At 43.1% G+C, this 17,685-nt stretch overlaps 1 protein-coding gene across 3 annotated transcripts in view; it reads right to left on the bottom strand.

Annotated features, from left to right (window-relative positions):
• Dpp6 (dipeptidyl peptidase like 6) overlaps positions 1-17,685 on the bottom strand; it is a 927,623-nt gene that overhangs the window by 674,667 nt on the left and 235,271 nt on the right. The gene's annotated exons all lie outside the window — the stretch shown is intronic.

Below are 17,685 nucleotides of genomic sequence, written 5' to 3'. Positions count from 1 at the left end.
GTGGCAGGAAGCTTAGATTGAGGAATTCATGGAGCTTTCAGGAAACGGGACAATAAAGTGAAGTTGCAAGTCTTAAAGCTTCCAGCAAAAATGGCAGTGAGCTGCAGGGGAGAAGATGGAGCACTGCTCAGCTAGGAAAACATTACACCACATTTACACCACATATCTGCTTCCTCGACGTACTGAGACGCTCCCTGCTTGGGTGTCTCACTTAACACAATGTTCTGCCTGGTTCCTCATGTTGCTGCCAATAACAGGATTTTTTTTTTTTTTTGTGAGTGAATAATACATTGCACATACACCATCTTTTTAAAAATCCATTTAGTCATCAGTAGATACCTAGGCAAAGTTCATATCTTGGCTGCTGTCAATAGTCTGTGAGGAAGCTTGTCTAACCAAGTCTCTCAGAACATGTCCTTATGTGGAAATCAGGCACTCAGAACTGTGCTTATTATAAGAAGGGAAAAGAGAGTTGGAGAAGGTGGCCAGGAACAGGGAGGACAGAAACTTGGAGAGATGCTGACACAAGGTCTGGGTTGTCAGGACCCCTAGAAACTGGAGGAAACACATAAGTATGCTCCCTACAGTTGAAAGACTCACAGAAAGGGCCTCCTTACAGCTCGAAGACACACAGCAGGATCAACTCTCCCACAGTTGGAAAAGACAGAAAAGGAGCCTCCCTACCATCAAGAGCGGGGAGACGCTTCTGTACTTTTGTGTTTGAGTTTCCAGCATCCAGAACTCTGAGATAACAAATAGGAGTTCTCATCCACCCAGTCTGTGCTGTTTGTTTTAGAAAGCATAACATATGGGCAGAGAGAACAGGACTTCCAAAACAGGTGTAATAGAATAGGCTAGAGATGTCTATGGCAGCCAGAAGTGAATGAAGAGGGACACATAATATCTGTCCCAAAATTCTATCACCAATCTAAGCCAACACATATAAGTGTGAAATCTCTCTAAAAATACCTCTACTTAGTATTCCATTATTCACTGTGAAATGCAAGTGAAACAAACCATTAACAGAACTTTAAAGAATTCAGTGTTTTCTAGACTTTTTGGCCGTGAAATCCTCTTGCATGTGCAGATTGATCTAATTGTGCATACACGTGTGTGGGGGAGGGTGCACATATGTGACTGTATGACTGTTGAGGTCAGAGTTCAATAATCAGGTAGGTGTTCCTCAGGCACTATCCTTGTTCCTTTATTTGGCTTTAAGATGGTTTCTCATTGGCTTGGGCTCACTAATGAGACCAGGCTGGCTAGCCAATTACCTTTAGGTACTTGCCTCTATCCATTCCTTAGTTGCTGAAATTGCAAGCATATTCTACCATGTCTATCCTTTAAACTCAGGCTCACATACTCACAAGATGAGCTCCTTACCAATCAAGATACACACACACACACACACACACACACACACACCAAGCTATGCACAGATTTTTAAAGGATAGCTAAGAAACTGTCCCAGCAGTTCCCCCTAAGCTCTGCACTATGAGCAATCTTGCTTGGAAGCAGCTGCAACATTGATAGCTGATTATACACACACACACACTACTGGTGCTTGTGAATTAGATTAAATGAAGCTCTTCATGATTGTATTTTTTAAAGTGAAATCTTATATTCTTCTCATCAACAGAGTTTATTTGAACTCTGTGCTCTGAGCACAGACCAGAGCGGGAGCCAGAAAGACCAGGAAGAATGCCAGCGAGCTGTGACTACTCTGAGCTATCAGATATGCTCTGACTGTAATGGGGAGCTAGCAGAAAAATACAGGAAGTGTTCATATCTTGCTGTCTATTAAAGAGCTATTAAAAATACTGTCTCTTCCCTCTGGCCTGCTGCACTGAAATATGTACCTTGTTTCACTGTTAGGGAAGGCTTTCTCACACTTTTCTAAAAGATGTTATCCACTTTGAGGTAGATACCCCTATTCCTAAATGCTTGAGAAACACCGTCTGAGACAGATAGGTAGGATGACCTTGGATGTCACCTCCATGATGAGTCTATCCAAAATACTGTTGAGTTTCTCTGTCATACTGTTGTTTCTCTGTCATATTGACTACACCTTGGTTCCTGGGAGGTAACTTGTCCTTAGGTCATAAGGGGACCTCCAGAGCATTCACACAGCCCCTGTATTATTTAGGCAACAGCACCAATTGTCAGAGTTTTATAACCATGTACTGCATATTGAGTTGACAGTTCTTGCTTAAACATCCCTTTAAATCTCAGAAAGGAAACAAAGCAGTCCCATGAAGCTCCTGAAAATTACAAGACGCATAGGGCCCCCCCCCCCTCAAGATTAGATAAGCAAAAGTCATTATTGGGGAGAAAAGACTCTCCCAGACTAACCCAGGTATCTGCCAGACATTCAGGGAGACAAAAGCATGCATGTTGTCATCCAGGCTGGTGTGGATTTTGGTGGCTTGGCTGCCTTTGATTCTGTAAGTGACCCCTTACCTATACCTCTGTGTGTAAGCCCAACAAACTTGCTGGCTCACTATGCCAAAGTTTTTACTAGGGCTTTTCCTAGTACTCCACTTAGGATAAACAGACAACTGCTTTCATCTCCCTGGGGAAATCACACAACACTCTGTTGTCTGACTCAGTAAGGTTTCAATTTCAGACTGTTTCAAACTGTGAGTTTGTAGAAAATACTCAAAAGGTTTGACCAACACAAACTCAGGCTCATTTCCATTGTTCTGCTTGTGTTGTGTTTGATCTTGCCTCCTTTGTCATGTTGTCTGATAAGTCAGCTTGAGGTGAGCAAGCTCGGAGGCTGTGGAAGCTCCTGGGATCTTAGAGAGTAGACATCTCACATGTGTCTATGCTGCCTGCACCCCTGTGCTTCACCCTTGTCCTGGGAAGACAGCTAGGCATCTTTTATACTAGGGAAGCCAGTCAGTCCAAATTGGACAATCCTCCTCACCTCTGAGGAGTGAAACTCACATGGGTACCAGAGACCATAGCAAGTGACTTCTCTCAGACCTGGAGGTTGGCTGCTGAGGCCATGGCCAGTGTGTCAGGCTCTGCAGTGGGCCCTGTACCAAGGTATAAACTGTGGCTGCTAAATGTATTCTACAAGGAAGATGGAGATCTAGGGCACTCCTTATCTGTTATAAGGGCACTAGTTCCATTCATCAGGGCTCTACCAAATGTTGCATTTTACATTCCATAATTTAGAGCTTGGGCATCAGTATATGAACATAGATGGAGGAAAAAACCTTTATCACCATGCTCCCCAGGTCTCCTTGATGGTCAGCAAGGATAGCATGGGCCAAAGCCGTGCTCAAGGAAACATGGACAGGAGGACACACCACAATCCAGCTATCTGATGACTAAGCCTCTCAATTATCTTAAATATTTAATTATATAACACACACTTTTCCTGCTAGCTAGCATCTGTGTTCTTGTCCTCCTGAGTTCTTCAGTTAAGGAAATAAAAGATGGAAAATTCCAGAGCAAAGAGAAAGTAAAGGCTATTGGCAAGAGTTCAGACTCTTCAGACAGAGGAGGGGTCCCAGAGCCTGGAGAGTCCGGACTCTAAGGGGAGAGGAAGGATCATATCAATACTGGGTTCATGTACTCTACCCCTGTGACTTCTGTCCTCCTCTCTACTGGTCCTAAAGTGTTCATATGCACATCCTGCCTTGAGAGTTGTAGTTCTCACTTCCGTCTGTGCATGGCTTTTCATCTGCTAATAGAGTCTCCCATTTTGTGTAACCAGCACAGAATGTGTTGGTTGGTTATTTCTGGGGGACACCATATTTTCTTTGTTGTGTAATGTGAAAGGAGAAACTTGTTGCAGGTGGAGCAAATGCCCTACTTTCATGTCTCTCTTCCTTTTTCCCTCAAGGCACATGGCTGTCTCCCCCTTGGGAATGGTCACATCGGCAGCACCTACCCAACTGCCTGCATCAATGGCATTTCTAGCCCCAAGCTAGTTCTGATCAGCAGTCACTCAGTTTTCTGCCCTTTTCAGCAACAACTAACTGGATCTGATCAAAAAACTAGTCAGCACTGCACCAGTCTGTGGCACAGAAAGGGCAGGTCCAAGGCTTTCAGATGTATCAACCCAGCTTTCACGAACAACTGAGGTGAGGCATGCTGCCATTTCTTCTTGTATGATAAGGAAGAATGTTGAAGCCCATGAACAGGAGGTACTACAGAACTGGCATCCAAGCTAAGAGGTTGGAGCCCGGAGCAGGCAGCCCCACCGGGTTTTCCTGTTTCCGAGGGCCTTTGAGTCATCCAACAAACAATGACTAATCCTGGTGGTATGAGTATAGGCTTGGTTTATTTCTCCTTGCAGTGCCTTTCTGAGCTGTAATGAGAACATCTCATCACATGAGCCTGCTGGATATCTCAGAGTTCATGGAAGTGGCTGCTCCTCCAGCAGAGCTCATTCTATTTCTCAAACCATTTTTTTAATCAAAAATTGCATGTTCAAGTAAAATATTTAAAGAGCACAATTGTTTTGGGGTAGCAACATTCTGTCCGTTCTCTGTGTCCTGTCCTCCCTCCCCTGCCTGCTCTCATTGGGAATCCCAGGACTCAGAACTGTAAAGTAGCTTAAAGCCAAGACTTCAAATCATAGCTCAGGATCTGTACTGGGTGCTGGTTAAAGTAGACTTTGTGACTTATACATGCCACTGAGCACAGCTGTTCTCACAGGCATGCTGAGACCCCAGCAGCTCAGGAAGAATGCTTGCAGTGGCAAATTCCACCAGCCCTGGAAGTGATCTATGATCCCATGCCTCCTTACAAGCTGTGTTTAGCCATCCATGTCCTCTGAGGTTTTCCCCATGATGGCCTTACTGAATTATCCACTTTTGTCATTTCCTTGATCTCTGGACCCATCTAATTTGCCCCTCTCCTTTCAAGATTGTTGATCTGTCCTACCTGTGCCTGTGGTCCATATCCAGAGGCTGGAAATGACAGCCAGAAATTGCTCTCATACTACAATACCTTGAGGCCTTCACTCCTTGTAGAGTCCTCACTGGGTCTCATATGGAAATGCAGGAGGGGCAACAGAGGGGCAGCTCTGTGGGCCTTCTGCCTGCCATCTCTGCTGATGCATGGCTTCCTCATGGATGCACAGGAGATCTCAAGTCATCTCAGGCACAGAAAGCCATCCTGAAGTACCTCTGGTTTCATGTAATGGCTTTTCAGATGCCTCACAGACAATGTCTTCCCTGCACTTGAGCTGGCTGCTGAGTGTTAAGAGTTTTGCCAGTGATCACATTCCTAGTCCTGATATGATGGCAGCAGAAAGAGGATTTCTGTGCATCTTTTGTTTTTAACTTTTCTGAGACCCCTTGGCAACTGAAAGCTGGTGACCAGAGAGTGAACTCTTTGCAGCAACTTTAACCATAACCACTAAGATGGGGCTCCTAAACTTTGTCTTTTCACAACCTTTATTTCCCTAAGACATTTTTGTACAATTCCAGGTATACAGGCATATAAAGTAGGCATTCAAATCTAACATTTACTGATAGTAAGTTATAAAGAAACTTATCTTCACACAAATCTCTGGTATGCATATAACTTCATCATTTATGAACACTGAAAGTAAATTTGCATATTAATGGGATGGGTTGCTTGTTTACTTTATATAAACAATTAAACATTGCCTAAATATTTAGTTCTTTGGTACATAAAGCATCTTCAGTACTTTTCAGAGTTGATTGATATTTTGATTTTATAATTATCAATTCTGAGAACATCACTTCACATAAATATATCACACAAAATAAGCTCAGAATCAAGGCTGCTGTGAAGTTAGCTGACACAACACAGGCCACTGTTGCTGGAAACACCTTTGACAAAATACCTGTTGGCCTTCAAACTGCCTCTTGGTTGTTATGCATTCAGAGACCCTGTACCATTGGCACAACTTTCATGACTGAGTTCAGTAACCTCAAACCAGTGCTGAGTCTCACAGTTTAAGAGGCTGGGTACCAGGACACTTTGGATAGTTCTATAATTTGTCACAAGTGATAATACATCATTAGAGGAAGGACATGGTTCAACCACATGTCTCTGGCTACCTGCTTAGCATACTGCCTGAGATGTCATGACTTCACAAGGCAGGTCTAGCTCCACCCTCCGAGGTTGTGACACTCCTTACTTCGGGGAGTGTAGATATACAAGCATCCAACACGAGACAGACCTCACTATCTATATACTATAGAGCTGTGGATCTCTGTCCTACACATTTTGGTGTCTTGTAGCCCTGATATCACCTGAGGGGCAGGTGTCTGAGTCCTTCTGCTAAGGGACAGAGCTATGCTAAAGGTCTGAACTGCTTGCTCCAACTCCACCCTACAAGACTGCTCTGGTTACATTATCATAGAAATGGGTGCTATGCACAGCCAGAGAGCCCCAGGCAATTTCAGAGAGATTATAAAACAGAACATTTTTTTTCCTGGTAGAAACATTGCATTTGGTCTGGGAATTTGAGTTTTCCTCTAATGATGCAGGATTCAAAATACTCTCATTTGATTTCCTACCTGCCAGATAAAGATGTGGTCATAGAAAAACTGTGGGTTTTTCTTTCTTTTAATTATATTGGATTAGGCAATGCAAAGTTCTGATCAAAGTGACTCCATGCCCTGCTGTTATAGAAATTGCTGTCCTTGTTGGGGTGCTTAGCTATTCTAATCTCTGTTGTTAACAACAACAACAACAGCAACAAACTTAGCAAAATGGTTGAAGAATATTCTAATTGAATTCATACTTGTCAATTTTATTAAAACAATATAAGACCTTACAAATGCTAAATGCTGGTCTTATAAAACACATTTTGTTATTCTCTTTTTTAAAGATTCAAAAATATAATTATGTGTTTATATGTATGTATGTATACATGAGAGCTGTGCCCATGGAGGCCAGAAGAGAACATCTGATGCCCTGGAGTTGGAGCTACAGGCAGCTAGGAGGCAACTAACATAGGCAGCCCTTCTCATACCTTCTGGGCCATCTCTCTCGTCTCCGTGCTGCTGTTTTCCTGATAGCCACTTGCCCATCTGCTTTCTTAGGCTGAGCAGTCAGAAAGAACCATTGCTTATCCCAACAATATGGAAATTAAAACGAGAATTCCCTTGCAGACACTGAGGAAAATCCACAGGAAAAGTTCAAAACTGTTGCTTTGGAATGCTTCCAATTTTAACATGGTGACTGGAAGTGTACCTCAGCACACCAGTGGCATTAGCCTGCGTGAGACTGGGGATTAAATCCTCAACATTGTATTTTAAAAGAAACCATAAACAACAACAACAACCTAGTAGATAGGGGAAGAATGTTCAGATGGAAGGGACCACAGGCATCTCAGGTGTGAACTCAATCATTTCATAGACTAATCCCTTGAGAAATATCAGGGAGTGTGTGCCTGACAACAAGACAGCCCAACGTCCTTATTCCCAGTTCAGCCAAGATTCTGACCAAGAACAATAGAAATGAAAAGAGGCAAAAGAAATTTTATTGCATAATGTATGAGAATTCAAGAAACCCTGTGGCAAGAGAAGATCAAATGGTAGCAGGTATGGGAGTCCCGGGTGTGGCCTGTGGGATGGACTCTAACCACGAAGGACAGAATGAGAGGAAACTTAAACTGAGCCTATGGCAGCGGGCAGGATAAAGGGGTGTGTGTTGGCAGGGAGGGGCTTCTGGGTGAAAAGATTGGCAGATACACCAATGGGAACATTTTTGGTAGAGCGAAAGCCACAGAACCTGATTTATCAAAAGACAGATCACATCACATATGCGGGTTGCTGCTCTGAGTGATATGAGGTGGCTTTGCCTGTGATAGGCGGATCTAATCTACACAGGGCTCCTGGAGAGCAGACAGCTGCTGTAGGATCAGGACCCAAGGAAGCAGGCTGAGGACTGGACTTGGGATAGGGAAAGGCATGTCCTGAGCAGAGTGGGAAAACGTTCTCTATTTACGTATGACCATGCTTCTCAGGTACCAAGCAGTGGATGTTGATGCAGAGGAGCCTGGTAGTGCTTAATAATGTTTAATTTCTACTCTGTATGTGGAAAGGGCATACAGGGCATCTCTTCCTTACTTACAAAAGGATAGGAAATTCAATCCCAGCCCTTCCTCATCACTAGCTGTCTATTAAAGGAGGGCATCCTTTATCAAGCATCCTGGGCCTCTAGGATGAAGCCCTGCAGCATAGAGTGTAAGATGATGATTTCCTTGATACTGTGCAATGAATGGAAGCTCTGAGGCAGTAGGTTAGAGAGGTCATGAGGAGGGGGTTCACCTCAAGACTCTACTGAGCTGCTTCCTGTACCATGCTGGCAGACACCAGAAAAACAAGGCCAGGAAGAGACCATGAGAAATGATGTGGCTGATTTTGCATTCAGGAAGTCCAGCTGCCCAACACAGAAGCCAGAGGCCCTGCTGTACCAGCAGCTCGGTTTCTATAGAAACAGTGCCCTGCCTTCCCTAGCATCCCCTCCTTTAATAGACAGCTAGCGATGAGGAAGGGCTGGGATTGAATTTCCTATCCTTTTGGAAGCAAGGAAGAGATGCCCTGTATGCCCTTTCCACATACAGAGTAGAAATTAAACATTATCAGCCATGGCAATAGCAGGGAGAAGAGGATTGCATTGAAGGGAAATGTTTGGATGAAACCCATAACCTTCACCTTGCAAGCTGAAACAATCTTGGTCCAAATCCATGTATCATGGAGAAAAGGAACAATGCTACATGCTTGGCCAAGGTACTGAATTTTTCTATACCAGAACCTTCAATCCTGAGGGCCTAGCCCAGGCTCTCTGTTGTGCTGACTACACAGCCTCCACTCAAGACTCAAGACTCTTGGAGGTTACATTCCTAAGTGAACCCTTACAGACACTGAGGAGGCTCCCTGGTGCACTCTTGGTGACCTAACACCCGATCCTGGCCCCTCAGCTCCCCACACACTCCACACAGGCTCCTGCCTTCAGGAAGCTAGAGTCTTTTTGTTCCTCCCCTGCCACTGAACAAAACACTCTCCCCTGAGAAAGGAGTTGATGTGACCAGCATGCTCAGGTATCCCACCTCTGCTGCCTTCATGTGGACAATTTCCAAATCGGTTTATCAGAGAATTGAAAAGCTTATGAGATAAAGGGATGCACTTGCCCTCAAAACTCAGAAAGGGGCCTGGAGAGATGGATCAATAGTTAAGAGCATTGATTGCTGCTATAGAGGACTGGAGTCCAATGCCCAGTACTCACATGGTGGCTCACAACTGTCTTTAACTCAGTACCAGGGGATCTATGACCTTTTTTGACCTCTTCTGATACCAGGCAAGCATATGCATATGCACATGTGGGCAAAATACCCATACACAAAATTTTTAAATTTTCAGAGAGAATTCTGTACATCCATCACTCCATCATGACTGAACCCACCAAAAATAAAGGATGACCTGTCCACCTAGAAGATGTTTGTCCTCTGCTGCAGCCTGCTCAGGCTAGCTAGATTGTGATGAGGCTATGGACATGCTGCCCAGAATAGGTGTAGATCTATCTGAGCAGCATTGGCTGCAACACCACAGACAGACAAACAGACAGACAGACAGACAGGGAGGGAGGGAGGGAGGNGAGGGAGGGAGGGAGGGAGGGAGGGAGGGAGGGAGGGAAGGAGGGAAGGAGGGAAGGAGGGAAGGAGGGAGGAACAATAAACCAGACATTGGTTTCTTGAAGCTTCTGTCAGAAGCTTTCTTCCATGCCCATGGCTTCAGGCAGCTGGAGCAACCCTTCCCCCCATTTCTACCTTACCTTCCAACCACTCCCCTTAGCAAGGGTCTCTGACTCTAAGTGCTTGCCATGCTCCCCTCCTCCATTCCTGCTCTCCTTCTTGATTTCACCTTAAGTCTGTTCTTTCACAGATCATGTCTATAATATAGAGCAGCCATATGTGAGGCATGTTAATTGAAGTCAGATGCATAGATTCTGCATTTTGTGCAGAATGGCTTTATAGATGCATATATTTGTTTATATACGAGAGAAAACACAAGGTTAGATGCATATATTGTAGGTAACACGGTGGGGAGGCACTGCTGTTTGAAAGCTAATGTGCTTGTTCCACTTGCTCTATTAACCATCCCACAATGATGAAGAGTAGGAGATAGAAAAAAAGTCACTTTCTCAATTCTCAGTTTCGACAAGAACCTATTCCTATTCCCTTTATTCCGCTTTAAGAAAAATAAGCATTATATTAAAACTGGCTCAATCTTACCTAAGGTAAATGCTGATGCTCACATGAAATCTAACTATTACAGAAGATTAAAAATTGATTTTTACAGTGACTTTGTGATCTTCAAAAACATTAGGTTTCATTTGAATTAAAAATAAATCTGTGTGTATGTGTGTGCATGCGTGTGTGTATGTGTGTGTGTGTGTGTTCCATATCCACTGTGCTTATATCCAGGATGACTTTTCTGACTTCCAAACATCTCTAGGTAATTTGTAGGCACATGCAGTAGTGGCTGAGATAAGTTTATATGCTTCTGTTAAAGATTGACACTGTTTTAGGAGCTACGAGGGTTTCTACTTATAAGCATGGATTCTTCCTCCTTTGTATACGGTTATAAGTTTCCTATACCAGCCATCCTTCCCATGGCCTGCTGAGAGTTCTACCACAACAATCCATCTTCTGCAAGTCTGGGGCCTGGCATCCCTCCACACCTGGAACTCTACTCCCTGGACCCCACAGATCTTGCAAATTTCTAGCTTTCCTCTGTGTGTGTGTGTGTGTGTGTGTGTGTGTGTGTGTGTGTGTGCGTGTGTGTGTATGTGTGTGTGTACCTTGTAGAAGCCAGAAGAGGACATCAGGTCCCTTGGAGAAGGAGTTACAAGTTGTTTTGAGCTCCTCAGAAAGAGCAACAAATGCTCTTAACCACCGAGCCATTTCTCCAGTCCCATTTCTAACACAAATGGGACATAATTAAGTTAATTTTCCAACTTAATGACGTGGCCAATACAGAAAGAAAAGAAAAGAAGAGAAGAGAAGAGAAGAGAAGAGAAGAGAAGAGAAAAGAAGAGAAAAGAAAAGAAAAGAAAAGAAAAGAAAAGAAAAGAAAAGAAAAGAAAAGAAAAGAAAAACTAAGCAGAGAATCCCAGAAATCTGTATGATTAGTGTGCTGCCATATACCTGCCTGCATTTGTAGTCTAGTCATCTGTAAAACTAGAGCTATCAATTAAATAATTCCACCCAAAGTAAGTTTAGAACTGGACCACTTTGAGGGAAAATGTTGTAAAAGTTGTTCCTGGGAAAGGGCACATGTGTTTTACATCTTTATAAAATCAAATCGATAAGCTTGGAATGGAAGCAAACTGAGGCATAGCACACAGGTCCCACTGTGCCCTTAACATTCAATTTATTAAGAAGAGTTTAATTTTAAAAGGATCACAGGATTATTATTTTTATAGGCAACACTGCATGAGAGGATCAATATCGCACATCGAGGGAGGCACTTCTCCTGCACTTGATTAATGAATTATTATCGTTGGAGTAATTAAAAGGAGCAGGGTCAGGTACAATCAGCACGTACATCTCACTCAGCAACTCCTGCCAGTTGCTCACAAAAATTAAACCCATTCATCAACCCGGCTGCAAAGGATAAAAAGCTTTGAGTAAGAAATGAAAAAAGTTCTACTTTATAGAAGGAAAAAAAGACTCCCAGGGCCAACACCTAGGAACCACCTTTCCCACCTGGTGATATATATCTCACCTGGGAAAAGGAGCCAACACCATAGACACAAACTTAATATTCTGAAATTCTAATACTCCAGGTCTTTTTAACCTATAGGTAAGAGATCCATGTAAAGTTTAGAAATGTGCTGGCAGCAATTAAAAAAATAAAATTAGCCTGCCATGTAAATTTGGCTTTCATACCCACCTCGAAGTCTTCCACTGCCAACAGCTCATATCCCCTGGGAAGAGATCACATCCCTGCTTTACAAACACATCTCTTTTTTTCTTCTGGCTTTAAAGAGCAAAAGCTTGTTAACATGTCAGAATGTGTTTGCTGTGGTTCACAGTTAACAACTCACCCGCCCAATGACAACTCACGGCAGCCTGTTCTTGTTAACCGTGTTAATGTTGAGTGCAAAGGTTGATTCCCTGTTTGGTTTATCTCCCAGCTCAGGCAACGGTGCAGGTGGCATCGGCTAGGGATGGTGTTGCCTTCACCACAAAGGGGCAGAGCAAAGGTCAGGCCTTCTTGATGCTGTGTTTGGCGTCTCCTCATTTTGCTTCTTTGTGCAGAGCAGTATGCTACTTTCCTGCAGCATTCTCAGCTTCCTGTTTGGGCCTTATGCTTTTCATGGTGAATTCTCCCTTCTTCCTTCCCTCATTTCCTGATTCTCTGAATAGGGAAGAACTTTGTATGTCCTTGCTTCACACATATCATGACTTTGGCCAATTTTTATTGAAAGAGTTTGTAGTGAAGCTAAGTAACCGTTTGCTTTACCTGAACACTGGTGTGTCTGATGTTAAATAAGTTCTACAGTAAATTTTTAAATAAAATTTAGATTTTAAAAAATACATTTAATAAAATATTATGTCCAGCAGTGAGATATGAGATGGTGTGATAGAGAGATAAGGGGGCTTCAAAGCTCACCAAGTGAAAACAATTCTACAAGAAAGAAACCTGGATACTGGGAATATGGCTTTTGTGTGCTTATGCTGTTTCAATTGGAAGTAGTAACCTGTTCGTGCAGATATTTTGTTATAATTTCCAAAGCTGTTGACATGACTTAAGAGAGCTTAGTAGATCAATCAGTTATTCCATAGCCCTTGAAACTCTAGAATTGACCACTTTTTAAAAAAAAAAGGCAGATTATCTTCAGAGAAGTGCATCCTGAATAATGAAGCTGTCTGCATATTCTTCTCACTGGAGCCCCAGGACACACCATGTTCTCTTTGCACAAAGGTGAAGAAAACATGAAAGGGGAGGAATTGAAGACCAGACACCCAAACTTTAAAGGGCAGGAGAAAGAAAGGACTAAGACCGAGATCAGAAAGGGATCAAAAAAGGGGGGCAGGAAGAGATAGGAAAATGGAGGGGGGGAGAGACTGTGTAGGGGATAGGAAAAGAAGAGAAGGAGGGGAGGAAACAGGGGGATTCACACAGTACCATGGAAAGCACAAGGCCCAAAGCTTTGAAGAGTAGAGTGGCTGTCCTCTAGAACAGAAGTTAGGATGGTACCAAGAGAAAGGAAAAGTCATGTGATGGCATTGGCATCTCATCACGAGGTGGACAGCACACCTGTCATCCTGTGTGCAGGTCCTGTCAAGTTCATGTCATAGCCACACTCAGAATGCAACTCTCTACCCAAGTCAGATGAGGCAAAGACTGTTGAGGACAGAAATGGGAGTCAGTATCAAGACCCTTGTATGTTGTGGGGGGAAAGGAGAAAGCACGTCAGGGCAGGGGGAGAGACTCTGGACTTTCCCCTTAGATTTAGTTGCTTGCAGAAGGTAGTCATCCCTGCAACTGCTAGGCTCAGTGAGCACCCCCAAGTATATCTGCCCTGCAGCTACCACTAGTATGGAGATTAAGGCATACTGCAATACTGGGTGCCTCCATGGTCACAGTTCCAAATGGCCCCCTTCTTCCCTGAACCCATTCTGGGAGTAGGTATCCTAGGCATGCTAATATCATGAGGACAAGGAGGGACTGGACTGCAGGAAGGTTTAGCCTTTTTAAAATCAGGTTAGTAGAATAAAAAAAAATCACAACATTGGAAAAAAAAACATTTTTTTCAGAATATATAGACATCTTTGTGTCACCAAGCTGCTTAAGAAGCCAATCACAAAACCGACAAGTCCCAACCACATAAGATGTCACACCGCTGAAGGAGCAGAGCAGAGAAAAAAATAAGATGGCTATAAGGACATGCAGCATGACGAATTTGGGCCTGCTGTTGGGCTGACTGACATCATAGGCAATGGTTGTCACTGGATCTCAGCATCGGCTGGTTTGTGGTTTTAAAATCAGGCAGCCGGCATGTTAATATCATTAGAAAAATCTGAGTCACCAAGAACAAAGGAAGCAGAGACAGCCACCTGCCACTGCAGGAAGACCACAGTGGCAGTGTGCAGGAACAGCCATGTACTCATAGCAGAAGAACCAAGGTGGCAGTGTGCAAGGCCCCTAAAGCTATTGCAGAGACCAGAGAGAAATGTTCAAGGCCAGTCCTGACAAATGCTCATATTTTAAAATGAGTCACAGATAATTCTAACAGCAAGTCACTGAATTTCACTAAAATCAACGTTCAGTAGCTTTTTAGAGTCAACTTATTTTTAACTCTACACAATGACTTTTAAATAAAATTGGCTAATGGCTTTTCAAAGGTGATTTCCAGCTAATTGGCTTTGTTTAAATAAGGGTAAAATTTACAAGGAAACTGATTACAAATGAAAGATCCTATGACAGCCCCACCATCTTAGTTCCTTGTCACTGTGATGTAACACCTTGACAGCAGCAACTTAAGGGGGAAAGGGTTGATTTTCAGTTACACTTTCAGGGTACACTCTATCGTGTCAGAGAAGTCACAGCCACTGGAGTTTGAGGTTAATACTCACATGGCATCTACAGTCAGGTTTCAGACTGGTGAAGGGCTGGTTCTCAGCTCACTTCTTCCTTTTTATATACTCCATGATCCTAGCCTGGGGAATGGCTCTACCCATGGTGGGTGGGTCTTCCCAACTCAACTAATACAACCAAAATTAAAATAACATCCCACAGGTATACCCAGTGGCCTATCTTTCAGGCTATTCCAGATTCCATCAACTCATTGGTTGTGATTAACCATGATATCACCCAAAGAGGCTGTCTGTGGACCTGCATAGGTGACAGGTCACAAAGAGGCTGTCTGTGATTATAAGCAGTGTCATAGTGTCTTCACTTGGGTAATTTTTTTTGTCCCTCACTAGACCCTTAATGTTAGTATAGGAGTGTTCTGTGCACATTTTATTAGAGTTTATCTGGTTGAGTCTCTGTAGAGTATCTTAAATTTTGTGCAAGATATATTTTCTCAATCATGCAAAGACATGTTTGTTTTATTTGGTTTTTTAAAAGAGTGTGTAAAAGACAGACAGACAGACACACAGACACACAGACAGAAAAATAGGGGTGCACCACAGTGCTTCCTTGGAGGTTGGAGAACAGCCTCAAGTGTTATTCCTTTCTTTCCACCTTATTTGAGGCAGCACCTGCTGCCATTTGCCATGGCATGCACCAGGATATCAGGCCCACAAGCTCCTGGGGATTCTGCTGATTCCACCTCCTCTCCCTGTCTATGACCACTGAGATTACAGTCAGGCACTCTATCATGGTAAACGTTTATATGGGTTCAGGGGATATGAAGTCAGGCCTTCATACTTGTGTGGCAAGCTCTTTAATAATGGAGCCTTCTCCCAGTCATTATATTTGTGTGTGCACATGTTTATTACTATACTATTTTTTATTCCCCTTTTCTATTTCTGGTTCTGAGGACAAGGTAATCTAAAACCTAATGCATATTAAGGATATGTCATTTACCAGCATCAGATACAGGACAGGGAAGCTGAGTTTGTTTGTTTCTTTGTTTGTTTGTATGTTTTTGGCAACTAGACACTATAAACTTAGGTCATCTGGGACCAAAAAGGAAAAAAAAAAAAACCACCAATTGATGAAATATATCCGTCACGTTGGGCTGTAGGTGAGGTATATATCCTGATTAACAATTGATGTAAGAGGAACCAGTCCAAAGTGATGGTGTGTCCCTTTGGTTGTGGCCCTGGTATACATAAGAAAAAAGGCTGAGCAAGACATGAGAAACAAGCCAGTAAGAAGTGTTACTCTACGGCTTCTTCCTGTCTCCAGGTTTCTACCCTGACTTTTCTCCAAAGTGGTTTTGGTCAGTGTTTTATCTCAGCAACAGAAAGACAACTAAGACAGTACATATTGCAACAGCTGTGCCTGACGGTCAGAACACAGATTCAGGATGAGGTCACCAGTCTTGTATTCAGACTGCTCACTCAGACACAATGATGGAGATTTTTCTATGAGCTAATGGAAAGAGAGAGTTCAGCACCCTGGACAGATCTAGGGGGAAGGCAATGAGGAGCCTCTCCCTCCCCCTCTTCCCCCACCCTCTCCTCTCAACCAGGTGTGTTCCTGAGCATAGCAAAGTGGTCCAAAATAGTCACATATCTGCTTTCTGGTTTGGAGAGAGGAAGGGGAGAGGAGGGAGAGGGACGTGGGACAGGGACAGGGAGAGGTAGAGGTGTAATGTGAGATCCTTCAATCATGACATATCTAGCAGTTTTTTAAACACAAAGACTTTATCAGTTACCTTTAATTGCAAGCAAACTGTAGCCTCTTGAAGTTCTTGGAAGAAGGATGATTTGATTTGTGTTTCTGTTTTGGGGTAAATGTTTTGCCAATTTTTAAAAAGGAAGTTTTTTAATTGATGCTACATCTAGCTCTTTGTCATTAGTTCGACTCTATATCAGAAACTTAATTAATGCTTCTTTGAATACATGGGAGGTAAATGCCATGATGCTATAGATGCATATAGGAAGTGAGAAGGTTGATGAGAATGTATACAAATATGTTCACCACCTCACATGGCTATTTTTGTTGATTTTGTGGTAAGAGCAGCTGAAATCTACTCATTTGTCATGACCGCTTCACATGACAGTTGTACTACGAATAAAGCACCTGATGAGCACTGCCCCATGCTTCTTTGTCCCTCACAACTGCTACTTTGTAGAAAAGGTATGTATGTATGTATCATAACCTAATAATGGAAAAAATATACACACCACAGAATACTAAGCACACTTGACCAATGACCATGTGCACGGTTGCATGCACATACACGTTTCTGGTTCTTGCAGGACACAAACACAGTGTTTGAACTTGATGTATCTGAGTTGGAGGAAGGCACCCTTCAGAACTCTCATGGTGGATGTCTGTCGCACTGATGCTGACCTCAGACTTGCCTGAAAAGCAGTTCTAGCTATGCACCAGAATGAAAAGAGGGAGCTGCCAGCTCTCAGCTAGGATCTTTTAAAACAAATAAACAAACCAATCCAGATGGGTGGAGACCAGCTGATGCTCCCAGCATTGTCTGTCCATTCTGCTAGCGACATCTAGAGCCTGCTTAGCAAAGCAAACTCATTCCAGACCCATAATCCAAAGCTTTTAAGCCAGATTTCAGTGTGTGTGTGTTTCTTGCCTGCATTGCAACCCAGTTATATCCACAGGATGCTATGTAAATACAAACATCCAGAATTATTTATTGTTCAATACCACTCTCAAAGAATTCTAGTTCTTTAAACCAGTGTAATAATCTGTCCCTTTTCCCTAAGGCTGATCCACTGGAGTGAGGGACATTAGACTGTTATATCTTTTTCTAGAAAGAGGAATCTGGAAATGACCAGGAAAAAAAAAGATGCATGATGTATGGCTGTGGGTGGGCCTCCCACTAACTCCTGTTACCTCTGTGGCAGTCCCTATGCCATCATAAAACAACCCACAAACCCAACAATTAAGAGTAGCATGGCCTCCCTGGTTTTGAAAGATGTGGCAATTGAGACCCCCAGTTCTATGGAAGGAAACATTATTGCTCTGTGCAGATCTTTTGCACCAAAAATTACTAAACACTGAAGTGTTGCTACTTGAGACCCTAGGT

The sequence above is a fragment of the Mus caroli genome, chromosome 5, assembly GCF_900094665.2.
Source record: "Mus caroli chromosome 5, CAROLI_EIJ_v1.1, whole genome shotgun sequence".
Lineage (NCBI taxonomy): Eukaryota > Metazoa > Chordata > Mammalia > Rodentia > Muridae > Mus > Mus caroli.
The sequence above is the reverse complement of the archived record's forward strand: the minus strand, read 5'-3'. Positions and strand labels throughout refer to the sequence as shown.